The 21,278-nt window shown below is 38.2% G+C and overlaps 1 protein-coding gene across 5 annotated transcripts in view; it reads left to right on the top strand.

Annotated features, from left to right (window-relative positions):
• Positions 1-21,278, top strand: part of rph3al.S (rabphilin 3A like (without C2 domains) S homeolog) — an 88,441-nt gene that overhangs the window by 51,185 nt on the left and 15,978 nt on the right. The gene's annotated exons all lie outside the window — the stretch shown is intronic.

Here is a 21,278-nt window from a genome sequence, read left to right as displayed (position 1 = left end):
TTCTGCTTAAACACACACCCTATTTACTGTATACTCTCCTCACTTGGGAAATCATCACTTCTTACAAACTGGTTTTAGAATGTTGAGATAAAACAAGGATAAGGCCTTTGAAGTCTCTTGTACCACATTTGCTTAATATGGCTCTTAACAGTGTTAATAATTTAGATACAAGTGCTATCTGACACCTAGACCTTGGTTTTCGTTCACCATACTGGATACCACTCTTTTTCTGGTATAAAAGCTTACTAATGTCTACACAGCGCTGGCCCATCAAAGCAATGTATAGCCCATGTTTACGTATTTCTTGTATTTTGAAACTTGTAATTTTGGTCATTTACATATAAAATCCAGTTTCATCTAGGCGTTGACCATTTTCCGTGTTGGCATACATCTTTGAGTTAAAATATTATGAAATTTGTTTTTTCAGCTGGTGTGTATTCTGTCCTGGCTAGGGTCTGTCTATACCTAATCATTACCCTTTGAATGAGTCCCTTTGACGTAATTGTATACTAAGGAGCTTTAAGGGTGGTGGCACACGCTGGTATTCAGGGGATTAGCCGCCCAGAGACAAATCTCCTCTTCTTCAGCGGGATGGCACTCGGATTGCTTTGTTTTCCGAAGTTGCCTCATGAGGAAACTTCAGATGACTTCAAAAAGCCGAAGAGATCCGACGAATCACATTCTAGCCGGCGGGAAGGCATTTCGGGAGATTAGTCGCCTGAACAAGAGGAGACTTGTTACAGTATTGACAAGGCTACAATGACCTTTAAGCTGACATTCGTTAACAAGTTTACACTTATATTCATGTATTTCCTTCAGCCTTAGTTTTTTCACATATTATTGAACATGGAGTGTGCCCCAACCCCTTAATTATATTTTTGCTAGAAATTCTTTTAACTACAACTCTATCACAGCAGTGATTTGTTTTTATAATGAAGAAAGCAATCTGTATCTCCCAGGGTGCCAAACTATTTTTTAATAGAATGGGACTGCTTATCACTTCTTAATGCGAGTAGATCTTAGTAAACATGTAAAATAAATTAAACATATTCCATTTTGAAGCTATTACAAAAGTGTACTTGCTAAATCTCACCATTGCTGTTTTCTGGCAGGGAACAATTCATTAATATACGGTATGTAAGCGGATGTTAATGGGGGATGTTAATGTATGTTGTAATTAACCACATTGTTGTGCATTTAATTTGTTTATTTTGCATGGCTGAGTAAGGACTGGAATACATTTTATTTCTCCCTTAGGCTGCTAAACTAAGTTGGTGTGGTTAATTAAAAGATACTGTCATGGAGAAACATTTTTTTTTTCCAAAAAGCATCAGTTAATAGTGCTCATCAGTCAGATTTCTATACTGAAACATTCCCAAGTCCCCTCAGAATTGTGAAAGATTCACTTTCTCTTAACTGCTGCAGTTCAAGTTGAATTGATGTCTATTCCACCCCCCAACAGCTGATTTAATGTAAAAAAAGGTGAATCTGGTCAGCCTATCAACAGAACAGCGGGCAGACAACAAGATAACATATCTTCTCCTAAAGGAGTAAGCTGCCTAAACTAAAAGAAATTACGTGTTTTTAAGATGATACCACTGCTCTGCTTAATGCTAATGACACATTCTGGTAGAGAACTCAATGGACAAAATTGCCCATTCACTGTAAAAGGATTCTGTAATGATTTTTATGGTATCGTTTTTATTCTAAAGTGTACAGTGTTTTTTCTTGAACCAATACATTTTTTTAGTTGTAATATTGGTATGAAGGCAGCCATCTCAGGTCATTTTGCCTGATCAGAAAAAGCCAGCACTTCACAGTGCAAATGCTTTAATGGAGAACTAAACCCAAAACATTATTATGGCTAAAAATGCCATATTTTATATTCTGAATTTATTGCACCAGCCTTAAGTTTCAGCATCTCAATAGCAGTAATGATCCAGGACTTCAAACTTGTCACAGGGGGCCACCATCCTGGATAGTGTCTGCGACACTCTCATGCTCAGTGGGCTCTGAGCAGCTTTTGAGAAGCTAAGCTTAGGGGTTGTTGCAAATTATCAAGCAGAAAACGAGGTTGGCCTGTAATATAAACTGATGCTACAGGGCTAATTATTAAATTCTGATGCACTGGTTTCTGTGCTGCCATGTAGTAATTATCTGTATTAATTACTAATCAGCCTTATAGCGTGACATTTATATTCTATGTGTACTGTATATTTTGAGTTGGTCCCTAAGCTCAGTAAGTGACAGCAGCACAGAGCATGTGCAGTGAATCAGCAGAAAAGAATATGGGGAGCTACTGGGGCATTTTTGGGGGCACAGATCTTCCCTGCTAAAGGTATGTGGTTGCTTTGGGCTTATACAGGAACCCAAAACACAATGTACAACATTTCTAGCCTACTTTTTTAGTTAAGCTTTAGTTCTCCTTTAAGATAAGCTTTTGTTTCTCCTACTCAGTTTAACTGAAGGTATCTGAGACAGAATTGGGTTTTTACAATTGAGTGTTATTCTAATATCTAGCACAAGACAGATGGACTTTTTTTAGCAATGCAAGGGTCAGGGAGCTGTAATCTGGTTATCTTCCAATTGTTCTGTTGATAGGCTGCTGGGGAGCAAAGGGAGGGGGTGATATCACTCCAACTTGCAGCGCAGCTGTATATTTGAGGTTTATCAGAGCACACATATCATGGCTGAGGGTACCTGGTAAACTAAAAACACGTCTAGTCCTGCATCATATTTGCTCTTTTGAAAAATGAATTTCAATGCAGGATTCTGCTGGATGAGCACTGGGCCATTTGGGGCATTTTTTTTTACCAAGGAGAAATCTGATTCCAAGAATAATATCTCTATACAGTATACAGCAAGAGAAAAATGTACTAATAACCCTGATACATTAAATATGAGAGGCATTTGAAACTTTAGGCCCTTGGACTTGGAGCTTGGTTATTTATCAGTTTGATTTTTTTTTCTGGTAGAACTTTTAAAGTGGAAAACCGTAATTTTTTCATAGAAAAAAAAAACTTGAATGGTCTGATGGTGTTTAAAGTGATACTGACACGTTCCTATAAAAATAGGAACGTGTCGGTATTAGTGAAAAGAAGCTGCACGCAAACTTTAAGCAGCTAAAAGCTCCCCAAAGCCATCCCCAACTCGACTAACCTTAGTAACGGTGACCCTCCAACACCATTAAATCATCTTGCTGACTTGTTTCACGCTAGGCTGGGGGCAGCACAATCCCTTCATAGGCTGGAGTCCTGTTTTTATATGTAATCAGCCTATCAAGGGATCGCCTTGCCCCCAGCCCAGCGTGACTGAAACAACTCAGCAAGATGATTTAATGGTGTCGGAGGGTCACCGTTACTAAGGTTAGTCGAGTTGGGGATGGCTTTGGGGAGCTTTTAGCTGATTATATTTCATGTGCAGCTTCTATTTACTGACATGTTCCTATTTTTATGAGACCGTGTCAGTATCACTTTAAAGTCCGAATAAAAAAGTACTCAGACCTGCCGAGTTCATGTAGAAGTCAATGGCAGATGTCCTGTTGATATTCTGATCTGCTCTGGGTCCATTCAATAATCCAAAAATGTCATTGTTTTCAGGCGTCAAATTCACAGTTTTCAACAACAAATCTAACATTCATAAAGTTTGGGGTTTTAAACTAATTTTTGAGTTTTTCCTGCACAAGAGATTTTTGGAAAAATAAAATGTATTGATAAATAGGGGGATTTTGATAATAACCTCCTTAAACTTCTCTTTTTACACTTGATCTAGTAAACCCCAGATACTGAATCCCCCCCCCCCAAAACGTGCTTTTTCCATATACAATCACTCTCTCACTATACACATATACACACACATAAAGACGCACACACGTCTATAAAACGCAAACTACCTTACCTTGAAATGATTCAACATGTTCAAGGTTATGCCTTTGAGAAAACACTCTTTTTACACTCACAAAATAAATGATTCTTGCAGTTAATGAGGCTTGTTCAGGGGTTAAGATGCTGCTACGGTATGTTGACTGTGCAACAGTTACTTTTTATCATTTGAGCTACAGTGATTGATGGTCTCTGTGCCAACCATTCTTAAATAAAGCTGTGAAGTATCATCTACTATGTGGAAATATGTGATTTGCTGCCAGTATACCCTGTTCACCCTGAGGCTATGGGCAACTCCCAGCAGTGTGTAGTGGCCCCTTCAAACACCTTACCCTCAGGTGAATCATGTGTGCCCTCTGATGCACAGTTCAATCAGGATGAAAGTAACAACAGTCCAAACAAATAATTTCTGGACAGTAGCAGGTATCTTGATCACAGCACTCAGGCAATAGTATCTTCTAGTACATTCAAGGCAATCAGTGGAAAACCTTTACACTTTAGGATATTGCAAGTACTGTAGATCCCTCTCATGGGTAGTGCAACCTGTCTTGGTTATTTTCTCCAGCACTAGGGATCCCGTGGGGTATCATGCTCCTTGGCACTTTCCCTGCTATGTGCCTGTCTAGCGGCTTGATCACGGCAAGGGTTCTAACCCTAACTACTCGCCTTGTTGGAGCCAGAAAGCTGCTCACTAAATTACCCTTCCACTATCCTTTGCTCCTAGTGCAACTATTTCTTCTGACACTGAATAAACTGTCTCTGCTTTTGAGCCTGACAACCTTCAGACCCACTCCTGTACCAACCTCACCGCAATGTGGGATCCAGGAAAAGAGCCCAGAGCACGTGTGCTTTCCCTTTTTAGACTTTTACACCCTGCCACCTACTGGGCAAGCCGTTAAACTACAATGGACTAAGGAAAAGGAACATAAGCTGCCTGGGTGAATGAAAGGACCACTAAGGTATCCAAATACAAGGGAACTGCCTGAGTAAAACATACCTAAACCTCAGGTTACCTACATTAATAAGTGGGCAGCACAATGTGCAAACTGTATTGTTTTAGGGGGAAAATGTTGACCCAGGTTTAATAATTTTAATTTTGTTCAACTTATAAAGATGACTATGTTTTTATTTGCCGTTCTGAATTATCTTGTGAAAATGTGAATGCAACAGCAGCGGTGATTATTGCTGTATATCAATTACAATATTGGTTGGATTCCAAAAAAAAAATTAGTTTATGTAGCTAAGCGAAATAAATATTAACCTGCTTCCTTCTTATTTATTGAGTTTGGTTAGCTGAGATTTAATTATTTCTTCCACTGACGGCTGTAATGTAGCTACTGTTTTATGGGCGAAATTAAATGGTCATGCATGGTGACAGCTTTTCCTTATAATGTAAATAGTCTGCCAGCAAGAAATAGACATATAATAATTACTAGAAAACAAATACACTTAGGGGAAGATGTATTAAGGGTCGAATATCGAGGGTTAATTAACCCTCGATATTCGACTGGCGAATTAAAATCCTAAAAACGATTAAATCCTTTGAATCGAACGATTTTAAGGATTTTAATCCATCGATCGAAGGATTATCCTTCGATCAGAAAAAACTTGGAAAGCCTATGGGGACCTTCCCTATAGGCTAACATTGACTTCGGTAGCTTTTAGGTGGCGAACTAGGGGGTCGAAGTTTTTTCTTAAAGAAACAGTACTTTGACTATCGAATGGTCGATTAGTCGAACGATTTTTAGTTCGAATCGTTCGATTCGAAGTCAAAGGTTGTAGTCGAAGGTCGAAGTAGCCAAAAAAAACATTCGAAAATCTAACTATTTTTCCTCTATTCCTTCACTCGAACTTAGTGAAGAAAAAGGCATTATTTTGGGGGACACATTTTGCTAGCTGGTTTTCTCTTATCTATTCTGATTTGCTGAGTGCATTGTGACTGTATGGAGTATATAGGCTTTGGTTACTGGGTTGTCAGAACTGGGAGATCTATTCATATATTTCTGTAAAGGTGGCCATACACTATAAGATCCGATGGTTTGGCAAGGTCGCCAAACGAGCGGATCTTAACCTGATGTATCCACTAACGGCTGGGCGATATCGGGTGAATCGGATCGTTCAGCCCTGGGTTAAGTTAAGGTGGCCACACATGGTCAGATAAGCTGCCGAATTGGTCTAACAGATGATATCAGCATCTTTAATCTGCCCGTGTATGGCCACCTTAACTTAATCAATCATAAAGCTAGGTTCTGCACTGTGGTGTCTCATACCCAATATGATTTCTGTGTTTATAATCAGTCAAAGGCACATTACTGGCATGTTCTGACATCATGCATGTAAATCAGTTTGGTATTGCTGCCAAATGTTTATACTATTCAATTAAATATTGATTGCATGTTTCCAGCAGACTAGGAATGATTTTTCTGCTTTTGAGAGGTACAGTTATCACATTGGAAAGATTTGGGGTAACAAGCAATCAAAAAGCACCTTTTGGATAAACAGTATGTTAGGGGTTGTAATAGTTTTTTAAAACAACGATTTTAGTCTAGGGAGATTTTCTTTAGTGCACGTACATACATTTCCCTGTTCTCCCCTGTGTTCGAATTTAATGTGTTTCACTACAGGGGAGCTCAGGAAGAAATGCATTCTACTCTACCAAAGCTCACTGTACTGACATAGACACATGTAAATGCCCAGTGCAGGGGAACGCAGCATGTTACATTCCACCTGCATTTGGCACTTACCTGTGTCTGTGTTTGTACGGGCCCCTTTAAATAAATAGACTGTTCCTTCCTGCGCTCCCTGCATTGAAACACATTAAAACTGAACGTGGGGGAGCCCTTAAGCTGCTGAGACTTTAGTAAGGATTTTGTTTCCTTGGATCGTTGCTGGACTGATAATTAAAATTTACTATTGATGCAACAAATGTATAAACAGTTTCTTTCTGTGCATTGGCAATGGAACTGAATTTTAATACTGCTAACAGGCTGTTTAATAGAATCATTTTGCAGTTTTCCAGGGCAGCTATTGCTAAACTACACACTGAATCTAGTAAGAATGCCATTGCTAATTTGTATCCAAAAACAAAGTGCAACCTGTAGCTGATTAATAACAAGGCAGTGATTGGCATCTCACAGTTCATTATGACCTGGGACTAAGCGGGACGTGAGTAACATATAACAAGTAGGGTTTTCTCTCTAGCATTTTAAAATTTCTGTCACATATTAGAGTGGGAGTACACAAGCAGAGATTTGCATTTCAGTTTCCTGGCTGCACTGAAGAAACCTAAAAGCTGGATTTTACAGTACACTGGCTAAACTTTCTTTCGTCTTTGCAATTGCCATTTTTCAGAGAGATTTGGAAGGAAAGTAATGCCGAGTAGTTTCAAGAAACATTTGAATTAAAGTAACTGTGAGAATACATGGTCTAGTGGTGGTGCGAGCAGGACGCCAGCCGTGTCTATTCTTCATGTTCCTGGGTGCTATTCTAGTATGTTCAGTCTGTTATTGACCTTGTCTCTCCCTGACCATTCCAGGTCTGCTGCCCTTCCTGACTATTGCCTGTTTACTGACCATTCTCTCGGATCACAATTTTGTACTGTATATCTTCCCTTGGTTTTGACCCTGGTCTGTGACCTTGACTACACTCCTTCTCCCTGATTTGGTACCACATTGTCTGTTGGTTTGACCCGGCTTGTTCCAAGTCTACACTGTCTGATCCCCGTCCCTTTCTTATACATTATGTTCCCTGCCCTGGCGGCATCTAAGTAGCGGAGGACTCCTCCTGAAGCCAAAGGCAACTCCTATAGGCAGAAGAGTGAGCTGAGACCGGGACCTTGGAGTTAGCTCTGGGTTTGGGACACTGTCCACTACAGTAACTGGTTTCTTTTAAACTTTATTTACTATGGGGCATTAGCTATAGTACACAAGGGAAGGAATCACAGCAGGCGGACTTTCATGTGGAGGGGCCACACAAGAGGGATTGGCCCGTGGGTCACCTGTTTGACAGCCCTGGCATCTTGTTGTGTCTGTGGCCAAAGGAGCATGGTGCAAGTACAAAATGCAAGGAAGTACATCTTAGGTAGAATTAACAATGTGTGTATTGTTGCATAGATTGTATTTATTGACACATTATAGTTGGTGACTTTGCCAAGTGCAGTGACACTGGAAGTTTGGAGAAAATACAAAGTTGTCAGAAAAACATGGCATATACACTTTAGTCTATTTGTAAATAAGGTACAGATACTAAACACTTATGTGCCTGGCCCTGTAGTTAGCAGTTGGAGTTCTTTTGTACAACTTTATCACAGCAGTGGATAAATAATTGAAATATTCACTAATTATGATAAAATCTACTTTAGTTTAAAAATATGAATACGGTGGTCTAACATTAAAATTCCCAGAATCACCCCATGTGCCATTGTCCAAACTGGTCTAATGGGTTCTAGATCGAGATCAACACCCTGTATACCTAACCTGATTCATTCTGTCTACTGACAAGTATTTTTACACTAGTAACCAAGCTGCCCTTAAAATCTCTGGGAATACTTTTCTCACTGCAAAAAGTTACCTGCTAGGTAGGTACTGGATCTACAAACAAGTATAACTCTTTCTCTTGATTACAACATGCAAAGTTATCTGAAATTCATTGGGGAAAAAAGTGCTGAAAACATGTCAGTTTGCTTTTTTTGCACTTTGTACCCTGCCCTGTGCTTAATAAATAACCCAACTTTGTTTAGTTAAAAAAAACTATACACATGCACTTGCACAGGCTATTGTGCTGGCCTTCAGCAAATCTGACTACAATTGACTCCTGAACTTTACAATTAATTGAACAGAGAAATAATGTTCTTTTCTTGGGTAGACTCACTAATATAAGCTGCTGTTCACGGGCTCTTCTTTATTGATTACAATTGCTTAATCTTCTTTTGAAAGGCTAAGCTTCTTGAAGCCTTCTTTATACTATTTCTAGGCATATGTACTCCATTTTCAACACACAATGCCTGTAATTAACTGGAGAAACTTAACATCTCTGCTTACAGCTTACTAGTAAAGCCATTATGACAAAGGATTCAAAACATTTTGTCAGGAGACAAAGAGTGATATTCTGAGACAATTTGCAATTAGTTGTCATTTTTTATTATTTTTGTTTCTTGAGTTATTTATCTTTTTATTAAGCAGCTCTTCAATTTGCATTTTAGGAAATCTGGTAACTAGGGACCAAATTACCCTAGCAACCATTCATTGATTTGAATAAGAGACTGGAATATAAATAGGAGAGGACCTTACTAGAAATATAAGATATAAAAAGTAATCATAACAATACATTTGTAGCCTTAGATAGCATTTGCTTTTTAGATGGGGTCAGCCATTTGAAAGCTGGAAAGAGTCAAAAGAAAAAAGGCAAATAATTATAAAACTATAGAAAATAAATAGCGAAGACCAATTGACAAGTTGCTTAGAATTAGCCATTCTATAACATACTAAAAGTTAATTTAAAGGTGAATCACCCCTTTAAATTCCATTAAGCTTAAAAATCTGTAAATGTACTTATAAATGTATGTGCTGCTACAGTATATGCAATACCTGGCTGACATTTATTATCATTTATTATCCTCTGCATTACTGGTTCAGAATATATGTATTATTGGAATAATACAACAGTAGTCAGCTCCTCTTCAACCAAGACTTCAGTTTTTTGTCTTAAATTTTCTGTGAATAGCAGATTTATAAAGGAACATCACTTGGCCCGTTATTACTCTCCCTTTATACTCTGTTTTAAATATCATCTGAAAGCTGGTGAAATCCTAATATATTTATCAACCTGTTATTAACAGATAAATCTGAGGCTCAAATCTCTGCCTCCTAGCAACCTCCGTGTGGATGAATCAATGCCATTTCAAAGTAAACCTAACAAAAATGGAACTGATCATGTTTACACATAAACCGGGTTGTTCTCCCCATTTACCAATTCTACTAATGGCATGCTCATCACGTTGTCTGGGGTAGTCTTTCATTCTTGCCACTCCTTCCCTGATCAATTGAACACCACACGAAAAGGTCTCTCCTATGCAATATTGTGCAAATCTGTCCCAATTCTTTACAAGCCACAGGCCCACAGCTAAAATGTTCAAGCATGCTCTCAACCTTTCCTTCCTAGGCTAGTGCAACTTGCTATTAACTGTCCTCCCTACTTCCCATCTTTCCGCACTACAGTCTGTAGAAATGTGTGCTGCTCTCATCTAAGAGAGAGCAGCCCCACTACTGAATTCGTTATCAAGGCATCCCATGGGGTAAAGAATCTCACTCTTCATTCCTGTGCACCTCACAATATTTCTTCTCTTGTGTATACATACATTTCTGGTTGACTCCTCTGTTCCCTTCAGATATACCACCTTGTCACTGTTCCCCACCTTTGTCTTGCTGCTGCTTACATTTGGAATGCTATCCTTGAATTCCTCCGAAGAGAATCCTACCTCAGTGTCGTTATAAATAAAGACCTCTTGGATAACTTGCCAAGCATCTTACTCTGTATGGCATATATAGATGACAACTACTGTAGACTGTAGCAGCAGCACTTAATATTCTCCTGTTGGTGTTTGTAACTTAAGGTTGCCATAGTTGTAACAATTGCGATCTTTGGTCACTGAAAAGATTGTTTGTTTTCATACATACAGCTGAATCATCAGATATACATGCAGAAAGAATAGAATTCTTTCTGTATCTGATTCAGCGCTAACAATGGCTGATGTTTGGGTGCCTACAAAGAGAAAATTTTTCCAGCCAGCGCGATTAATGAGTTGACCATACATGCACTGAATATCGTACAAAGTTCTGTATTATCAGTGGGTCTATGGCCACCTTTAATCACACCCACTTACAATGAACTGTAAGTTCTAGGGGGTAGAGGTTAAACAGTGCCGCATATTTTCTATTGGCTTGAGACAAAGGCTTTGAGCCATTGCAGAATATTCATCTTAGTTCTTGAGTTACCAAATGTTATCTTTGCTTTGTGTTTGTGATCAATGTCTAGCTGATGGAGCTTATGACCAATCTTTAGTTCTTAAAGGGGACCTGTCATCCTAAGAAATAATTCCAAATTCTTTTCTATCATGTTAGTTGAGCAAAATAAACTTTACCTACACTATATTTATTATTTCAATTTTGTTTCCTTCAGTCTTGGAATTACACAGCAAAGCATGTAGGAGCCATTTTGTGGACACTTTTATTAAAGGGATACTGTCATGGGAAAAAAATTTTTTTTCAAAATTAATCAGTTTATAGTGCTGCTCCAGCAGAATTCTGCACTGAAATCCATTTCTCAAAAGATCAAACAGATTTTTTTATATTCAATTTTGAAATCTGACATGGGGCTAGACATTTTGTCAATTTCCCAGCTGCCCCCAGTCATGTGTCTTGTGCCTGCACTTTAGGAGAGAAATGCTTTCTGGCAGGCTGCTGTTTTCCCTTCTCAATGTAACTGAATGTGTCTCAGTGGGACATGGGTTTTTACTATTGAGTGCTGTTCTTAGATCTACCAGGCAGCTGTTATCTTGTGTTAGGGAGCTGTTATATGGTTACCTTCCCATTGTTCTTTTGTTTGGCTGCTGGGGGGAAAAAGGGAGGGGGTGATATCACTCTAACTTGCAGTACAGCAGTAAAGAGTGATTGAAGTTTATCAGAGCACAAGTGACATGACTTGGGGCAGCTGGGAAATTGACAATATGTCTAGCCCCATGTCAGATTTCAAAATTGAATATAAAAAAACCTGTTTGCTCTTTTGAGAAATGGATTTCAGTGTAGAATTCTGCTGGAGCAGCACTATTAACAGATTCATTTTGAAAAAAATTTTTTTTCCCATGACAGTATCCCTTTAAGATAAATTGTCTGTCACTCCAAAATCTTGTGTATGTACCAGAATGGGGAACCTAATGCCCATGCACAGTGCCCTACACAATTAAAGAGTGTGAGGAGGGAAGGAGCAATGTGAGGAGTACAGTGACATGTAGGATGTGCTGAATGGAAAGTGAAAGTAATTGACTGCCCCACCTCTATGCCTCAGGCATTGAGGCCGGTCAGATAATATTTGATTGACAGCTCAGATATTTAAACACCTTTATAACAGGTATGGATGTTTTAATGAGAAAAAGAATTTGTGTTTCATTTGCAAAGGACTTTCATTATGCAAATTTTTATATGTAAACGACAGGTCCGCTTTAAAAGAGTGAAACAGGTTTGTTTGTTGTAGTTTGTCTCCCATTGCAGAGCATGACCCTCTGACTTCATTAATTTTAACAGGAGCGAAGAGCAGGCTTGAGATGCAGGCTCAGGGAACCGGAACTTTTATCTAGATAATGGTAGGGGAAAAAAGAAAAACTTTTATAAAGTTGCTTCTTTTAAGAGATTTTAATAGATTGCCTAAACTTTGTGGGGCATCTGCATTTTCTCTTTAAAGTAATATATGAAACCTCGATTTGTTTGTACTCAGAAAGTATTTACTTTTTTGTTACTGTCTGTGCTTTGTAAGACAGTTCATCCATCACAATCAAGATACCGATCTGGAGCTTAGAGAATACAATTTGGAAGTGCTTGTCCAAAACTTTATATACTTATACTTACTTGAAGGTCAAATAGACCATATTTAGAAAATGTTCGTTGATCTTATTTCCACTTGTTCAAAATTAATAATGTAGTGCGAACTAAAGGAACATACAGTGGAGTTAACCTTTAATTAATTAATTCAAAGCTTACTATAGGTCTGTTTGTTACTTAGGACATAGCAGTCCATTTTTAGTACATATAGAGGCACATTTATCAAAGGTCGAATTTCGAATTCATGTGAGTTTTTAAAAACTCCCATAAACTCCCATGAACTCGAAATTCTATCAATAGAAATGTATTAAATAAAATCTAATTTCTAAAACTCGGGTGAATAGGATGGACCCGAAAATTCAATTTGAGTTTTTTAAAACCCTATTCGAGTTTTTTCTCCGAAAAAAACTTGAATGTCAGGAAGGGTTCAAACAACTCCAAATTGATCCCAGGATGTCTCCTATTGACTAAAACAGCAATTCGGCAGGTTTTAGGTGGTGAATAGTCGAGTTTGAGTATGATAAATCTCGAAAATCAGATTTAAATTTAAAAAAAAAACTTGAATCAAATTTTAACAATTCCCTAGTCGAATATGACAGTTTTGCCCATAGACCCTTGATAAATCTGCCCCATAGTGTGGATTTTCTGCCTACTTTTTGATAAATATGTCCCTTTATACTATGTTGTTATATGTAGTTGTTATATGTATTCTATACATTTTTTTATGTTGGACTTTAGCTGTATGTCTGTAAATGTTAAATCTTGTATTTTTATATCTGCTACTACTCTTAATGCAGGCCAGTAAAAAGGCATGAAATGTTATTTCTTTATGGAAACTGCTACAGGCAATTGAATGCGGCCAAAACCTAAATGCATTGTTCACACAGAAAATGTATTTGTGAGCTTTCATTATTGTCCTTTATCCTTTCTGGTCCTGTCATCTTGCTTAGAAAATGCAGACCTTTCAAGGACAAAACTGTCATTCAGTGTATGTATGTATGCTCATTGTCGAAAACATTTTACAGTTTAGCTTGTATATTGATCAAGAATGGATAATAATACACAAGTTAAAAAAGTGATAAAATATATTAATGTGATTTAAATTTTACGTTTAATGCAATAATGTGAGGTTACGTTCAAGCATTCCAAATTGTGAGATCTATTTAATGGAAAAAAATACAGAATTCAAGTGTATTTACACTGAAAAAGTATCACAAATGTTCATTTTTTGATGTTTGTGGTTTTTATTCAGCAGCTCTCAAGTTTGTAATTTCAGCAAACGTGTTGTTGGGTCCAAATTCCCCTAGCAACCATGCATTGATTTGAATAAGAGACTGGAATATGAATAGGAGAGGGCCAGAATAGAAAGATGAGTAATAAAAAGCAGCAATAATATGTGTAGCCTTACAGAGCATTTTTTTTAGATGGGGTCAGATCCCCATTTGAAATCTGGAAAAAGAAGAAAAAGGCAAATAATTAAAAACTATACAAAATAAATAATGAAGACCAATTGAACAGTTGCTTAAAACAGGCTGTTGAATAACATACTAAAAGTTTACTTAAAGGTGAACCACCCCTTTAAATATTTACAAATACAGCTATGTGACCTGTTATCCACAATGCTCGGGACCCAGGGTTTTCCGGATAATGGATCTTTCTGTAATTTGGATCTCCATAACTTAAGTCTGCTAGAAAATCATGTAAACATGAATTAAACCCAATAGGCTGATTAATTATATCTTAGTTGGGATCAAGTACAAAGTACTGTTTTATTATTACAGAGAAAAAGTAAATAATTTTTTTACCATTTGGATTATATGGATAAAATGGAGTCTAAAATAATTGGCCATTACGTATTTCTGGATAACAGCTTTCCAAATAATGGATTCATACATGTAATTTACTTAATACATGTATGGGGCCTGTTATCCAGAATGCTCAGGACCTGTGGTTTTCCGGATAATGGATCTTTCCATTATTTGGATCTTCATACCTTAAGTCTACTAGAAAATCATTTAAACATTAAAAAAACCCAATAGGCTGGTTTTGCTTCCTATATGGAATAATTATATCTTAGTTGGGATCAAGTACAAGCTACTGTTTTATTATTACAGCGAAAAAGCCAATAATTTAAAAAAAATTGGATAAAATGGAGTCTATGGGAGACGGCTTTTCCATAATAAGGAGCTTTCTGGATAATGGGTTTCCGGATAACGGATCCCATACCTGTACTGTAAGGGGCAGATTCACTAAGGGTCTAATTTCGAAGTAAAAAATACTTCGAAATTCGACCCTCGAATTGAAATCCTTCGACTTTGAATATCGAAGTCGAAGGATTTAGCGCTAAACGTTCGTTCGATCGATCGAAGGATTTTAATCCAACGATCGAAGGAAAATCCTTCGATCAAAAAAAGTTTAGCAAGCCTATGGGGACCTTCCCCATAGGCTAACATTGACTTCGGTAGGTTTTATCTGCCGAAGTAGGGGGTCGAAGTTTTTTTTAAAGGGAAAGTACTTCGACTATCGAATGGTCGAATAGTCGAACGATTTTTCGTTCGAATCGAAGTCGAAGGTCGTAGTCGAAGGTCGAAGTAGCCCATTCGATGGTCGAAGTACCCAAAAAATACTTCAAAATTCGAAGTATTTTTCATTCGAATCCTTCACTCGAGCTTAGTGAATCGGCCCCTAAATGTGTTATTGCATTTACTCTTTCTCTATACACAGATATTAGGGAGAAAAACTGAACCAGTAAATGCTACCTGTTTATTGACTTCTAGACTCATAGGAGACTTTACACCTTACATTACCCACCAGTAACCTTATTCTTGCAGTCAAAACATATTAGGCTGGAGAGCTTAAAGGAACAGTAGTGGTGATGAAAACATAATTGTATATTTAATAAAATATCATGATAAAAATTTCTTCTATTCCTAATTGTATTACTTTATGATGCCAGATAAAGTAAATGTTCTTCTAAAATCATTGCTTTTATTAGCATAAACATAGTGTAATGGTACCTAGTGGTCTTGTTGGGTTGCGGGGACCCCGCAGCCGTTGCCTCCTCTGCCTCTTCCAGGTTTGATGCATGCATGCTTCCTTTTATATTTGGCGTGCTGCAGGTGATGTCATAGTTTGTGCAAAATTCTAATATTTAAAGGGGCCACAGCTAATTACTCATTACCCAACGTAGGTCTTATTTCTGATAGTTCCTATGTGCACTTCTTGTTCGTTTCTCTGTTCCTTGACCCCTGCTTGTTCTTGACTACTCCTGTCTTGCTGCCTGAATCGACCTTGTGCCTAGGGCGCAACGGTAGAGGGGCGCTAGGCACGTACAGTACCTCTTCTGACGCCTCCCCCTAGTTTGGACCGTTGTGTCCAGGAGCTTTGGCAGCAGTTTCTTCAGTAACCGAGTGTGCGCTCTTCCGCGCATGTGCACTTGCTATATCTCAGTGCTTCTGCACATGCACGCTCACGATATCTAGGTGCTTCTGCGCATGCGCAACCAGTGGGGGGCAACGTAGTCAGCCTGGGTTGCCTAGGGCGCCTGCCTGACTTGGCCCGGCACTGGTTCTACGACTATGCTTTGCCCTACTCCCTTTCTTCCTCTTGCATGTGATGGTTCTCTTTCCTGCCCAGAACTCTTGCCCTGGTTCTCTCACTTTAAGACCTGGTGGCATCTGAGTAGTGGAGGGCTCCTATAGAAGCTGAAAGGTGGCTGTTAAAGGCAGAAGCATGAGCCATGACCAGAACCTTGGCTGTTCTGTGTATGTGACACATAGTTATTATAGTACTGAGAGTTAAGAAATGACTTATGTTTTTACTGACCTGTACCTAATTCTTGTGTGAAATTCTTATGTCGGTATATATATAATAATGAGATCTATTATCTAGATTAAGGATAGTATTCTGGGTATCTGCTGAGAAAGACATTAAGTATACTCTGTAGTATTGTTGGAGATAAAATTGTGTTCTTTGTCTTGCAAAAATGGCAAAGCTGCAAAATATTTCTCTATTAATGGTTTCTAATGATACTAAAATTAAAGCAGATAATTTATGACGTGTTCAAAAATATCCTGGCCAGCATGACCCTTTGCAAAGAAGAGTATAACAGCAGATGTATTTTACATATCATTTTTGTAGAGGTGTTGATAAAAGCGCACTTTATGAAAGTAGCTCATTTTAATCCATCAATCCAGAAACAGCCTTGAAAACTCTGCATGTGGTTAATAGTTTATAGACTACAACCTTAGTAGGCTAACATTCGCAAATGTATTAAGACCCTTGACTAGTTTGGCTACATCAACACGCTGTTCTCTGTGCTATTTGAATTTCAAAGTTTAAAAAATATTAAGTGGCACAGCCACTAATTATTGAATAAAAGAAAACAAAAACCATCAACCGTCCCAAAGGAGGAGCACTGATATATCATCTGCCTGGGTGCTTGCAAATAATGTAATAGTCCCATGAAGTACAGCACTCACTGACATGACTTCTTCAGATGTGTCTTCAAAATATCCACTCTTTATTGTATTGAAGTTTACAACTTTATCAATATGCACATTCTTAATTGCATCTCTAAACTTCCCACATGCCACTTCACAAAACTTTATCCATACACATTCAGATACAGAATAGAATATAGAATATATTCTATGCAATAAAATAGGGAATACATTTATCAGCCCCCTACATTCTCCCCCTGGTGAATTCCTTCAGTCCCAGCAAGGAACAATTAGGGGCACATTTACTAAGGGTCGAATATCGAGGGTTAATCAACCCTCGAATTCGACCCTCGAAGTAAAATCCTACGAATTCAAATATCGAATTCGAAGGATTTACTGCAAATCCTACGATCGATCGAAGGAAAAATCGAACGATTCAAAGGATTTTAATCGATCGATCAAACACTTTTTCTTCGATCAAAAAACCTTACCCAAATAAATATTTCAAACTCGAAAAAAATCTTAGAAAACTGATGGGGAAGGTCCCCATAGGCTAACATTGTACCTCGGCAGTTTTAAACTGCCGAAGTATGTAGTCGAAGTTTTTTTTTAATGAGACAGTACTTCGACTATAGAATGGTCGAATAGTCGAACGATTTTTAGTTCGAATCGAAGTCATAGTTGAAGGTAGTAGCCTATTCGATGGTCGAAGTACCCAAAGAAAATACTTCGAAATTCTAAGTTTTTTTACTTCGAATCCATCACTCGAGATTAGTAGAAGCATATAAATCTTTCATTATACATCAGATTCAAAATCTGCTTCAGTAGCCTCCCCCAAGGCCTACCAGGGAACAATGGTTGATCTGGAAAAGAAAACATATCAATGCATACATAAAACAGTGCAAGTACCATAATGGGATCCCACCTCCATGGGTTCAAATTTACTACTACCTGAGAACTTAGTATATATATATAAAATTAAAAAACACACAAAAAATCCTGCTGCTGGCTAAATCTGTAAGTATTGAGAGCAACAGCGGGTATCTGGATGTTCTGTGACTTACAGCAGGATGAGTGCTCAGGAAGAGAAGCAATGGACTTAGATACAGCCCTGCAATATTCCAACAGCAGAGCTGACATTTTATATCTAATAATGGACTTTAATTGGCAGTTGTTGTTTTCCTAAAACATCAAATTCTGACATTATGACATTTTTACTTTAATTGCCAATGCTGATTACCATTGATTAAATGAATTCATTAACACAAATGTCATTAGCCTGCTAAGGTCTTGATCATCAGGAATAATTAAAGGAACAAATTCATGGTGAAGTGATTCATCTACTGTTGAGTCTGCATTTTATCAATACATGTTGTATGTACCTGAGACTTAAAGATATTTTGGCACTAACATGTGAAAAACACAAAATAAGGTAATACTGAAAGAACCGCTGATCTCACACCCTTGTCTCACTTCAGATTTTATCATAGCTTAAAGGTTTGTCATGGTTTTTATGGTGTAGTTTTTATTACTAAATTACAATGCAATTACATTGCATATAATTCATTCTTCCCTTTAAAATGTTATTCTTTTACCCAGGGCTGATCCTATCAAATGTGGGGCCCAATTGGGACCATGTTGGCGGGGCCCCTAGACAAAGTGTTGCTGGCTACTGACACACCAAGTATTTAGGAAAATAAGGGCATACAGGCACAAAATAGAAAGGAATGGGGCAGACAAGGTAAGAGAGTGAGAGGGATGAAATAGGGGCACATAATAGGGGCACACAGGGTAAGAGAAAGAGGGAGGAAATAGGAGAGTGGACTGGGCCAATTAGTTTGGGGCAGGCTGGGCCGATTCAGCTTGGGAGCAGGCTTGGTTGGATTGGGGGCAGGCAGGGCCTATCAAGGTTGAAGGAAAGCTGAGCCTATGAGAGTTGGGGGCAGGCTAGACCTATGGAGTTGGGGGATAGGCTGGCTTATCAGAATTGGGGGTGGGCTGGACCTATGGATTTGGGGATGGGCTGGACTCTCAAAGTTGGGGGCAGGCCAGGCAGCATCATGTGCTGAGGGAAATATTATCTGTGCTGCCCTGTGGTGCGGGGCCCCCAGAGGTGCGGGGCCCTATTGGGCCCAATTGGTCTAATAGGCCTAAGGCCGGCCCTGCTTTTACCAAGAAAATTATTTTTCTTTAGCTGTAATGTTGGTGTGTTATGTAGGCAGCCAACTCAGTTTATTGGGCCTGATCCTGAGTTTTCAGAAGGAGCCAGAACTACACAATAGAAATGCTTTCACTTTATTGTTGACTGTTGTTTCTCCTACTCAATGTACTTTACCAAGTGGCAAAGTAGTAATGCTCTACGTGTCTTTCTTCTTTTTGGTTGCTATTGTCTTGTCTGCCACTAGGTATGGGAGAATATTCAGCAATGAAAATGTTTTCAAATTCATTTTGATTTATACAATGCTGAAATCGTCCCCAGCCTTCCAGAAATATTTTTTTTTTACAAAAATAAGGGGTGTGGGGTGTCAGAAATCATTGGCTCTTATTGTATATAATGTATTTGAGGCTAATACTCCCACTGCCTCTCACTATATTTAATCTATTATGGGGCAAAAAAATAACAAAAAGTGGTATAAAGGTGATACCTCTATTGGCTAACTAATATAATCATAGCCAGTTTCAGAACATTTAGTTCCTTGATTCAGCTTGAAAAGGGAACTAACATGTTCTGAAAGCTTATCTTAGCTAGCCAATAAAGGCATTACCTTATTTTTTTGCCCTGGCTAACACGGTACAACAACTTTAGCCTCAATTAGCCCATAATAGATGGTAATGGCCCATGGAGCAGTTTTTCCACTCTATATTGCTAGGCAATCTATAGGCAGCTTTGCATATTTATCCACTCGCTAAAATTCAGAACATTACCAGCACGTGCTATTAGCCCAGAGAAACATAGAGCTCCTAGCAGTTCAGGCAGCTGAATCCATTAGCAGAGTTGTCAGGGAGCTGTTATCTTGTTACAGAAATATCCAGAAAAAAAATACACCCCATGCATTCTGTAGTTTTTCTGTTTTCAGTATTCTACCTGCAGCAGACTCATCAAAGATTATTGCGGATTGATTTGCCTTGTCTTCACTGTGTCATTGCTTACAGTTTTAATGTAACTGCAACAATCATATGAACTGTTACTCAAACTTTCTTGTCATCCTATACATATTATTCTATACTTTACAAATCTTAAGGTGCGCAATCAATTCTATGGATAGTGCCACACTCTCAGAAGAGAAAGCAAATAATTCAAAAAGTATAAACATGAAAATAAAGTTGAAAACTTGCTAAGAACTGGCCATTCTACAACATAATAAAAGTTAATGTAAAGGTGAACCACACCTGTCATCATGTGGCAGTACTCATTGGATGCTATAGCGTTGTACAGAGTGGTGGCTAAAGATCCCCATAGACGCAAAGATTTCTCTTGCCAAACGAACGAAGTCTGGCCAATCCTTTGAAATTATCGTACGGTTAGTGGGATTCGATCGATCGAACATCTTACAATTTCCCCCCCCCCAACATCTGTTAGGAAATTGATCGGCCAGGTTAAAAAAATCGTTATCAGTCCTAGTGCAATCTATCTATGTTTGCAGGGCCAAGCAGGCAGATACTCTTTGTTTTCCTGGCAAATTGGTCTTTTTAGTTGATGGACAATTCGTACGATCGTACCGAGATAATCATGGTCTCACGATGATGACCGGATCTTTTAAAAATCTATGGCCAGCTTTAGAGGATCCTGTTTTGCTTGTATAGGATTGTGCCATAGGTCTCCCCAAAGCAGCTCTGAAGCAGGTCGCTGAATATGTATAATATATTTTATCATATTTTAAATCAATCTTCAATAACACAATGGGAGTATATTTATCAAAGTGAAGTTAGAGATCGCCACATCGCTTAAGGGAAATTCCGCCACTCTCCATTAATTTCTATTGGACTTTTAAAAGAGTACTTATCAATGGGTGAAAGTGAAAGTTCATCCTTTGATATATATGCCTTAAAAAATCCCATAGAAATGAATGGTGAGAGCGGACTGTGGCGATCTCTAACTTCACTCTTTGATAAACATTCCCCAATGTTTCTGCATCTGATTTTAAAATAACATATTTGCAGGGAATTGAACATCATTTACTGTATATACCAGAATGAGTGCTACTCTCCTTTGGTCCAAGTATACAAAAGGTTATTATACAAGATGAAACCCAATATGCTTTTATCACTTTGTTGCAAGCAAAACACTACCAGATAATTTAGATAGTGTGAGTTGAGGCCAAAATAGGTTGCTGGGCAAAATATGCCAAATTAGCTGCTTTAAC

Source organism: Xenopus laevis, chromosome 2S, assembly GCF_017654675.1.
Source record: "Xenopus laevis strain J_2021 chromosome 2S, Xenopus_laevis_v10.1, whole genome shotgun sequence".
Classification (NCBI taxonomy): domain Eukaryota; kingdom Metazoa; phylum Chordata; class Amphibia; order Anura; family Pipidae; genus Xenopus; species Xenopus laevis.
Note: the sequence above shows the minus strand (reverse complement) of the source record. Positions and strands in the feature narration are given on the sequence as shown.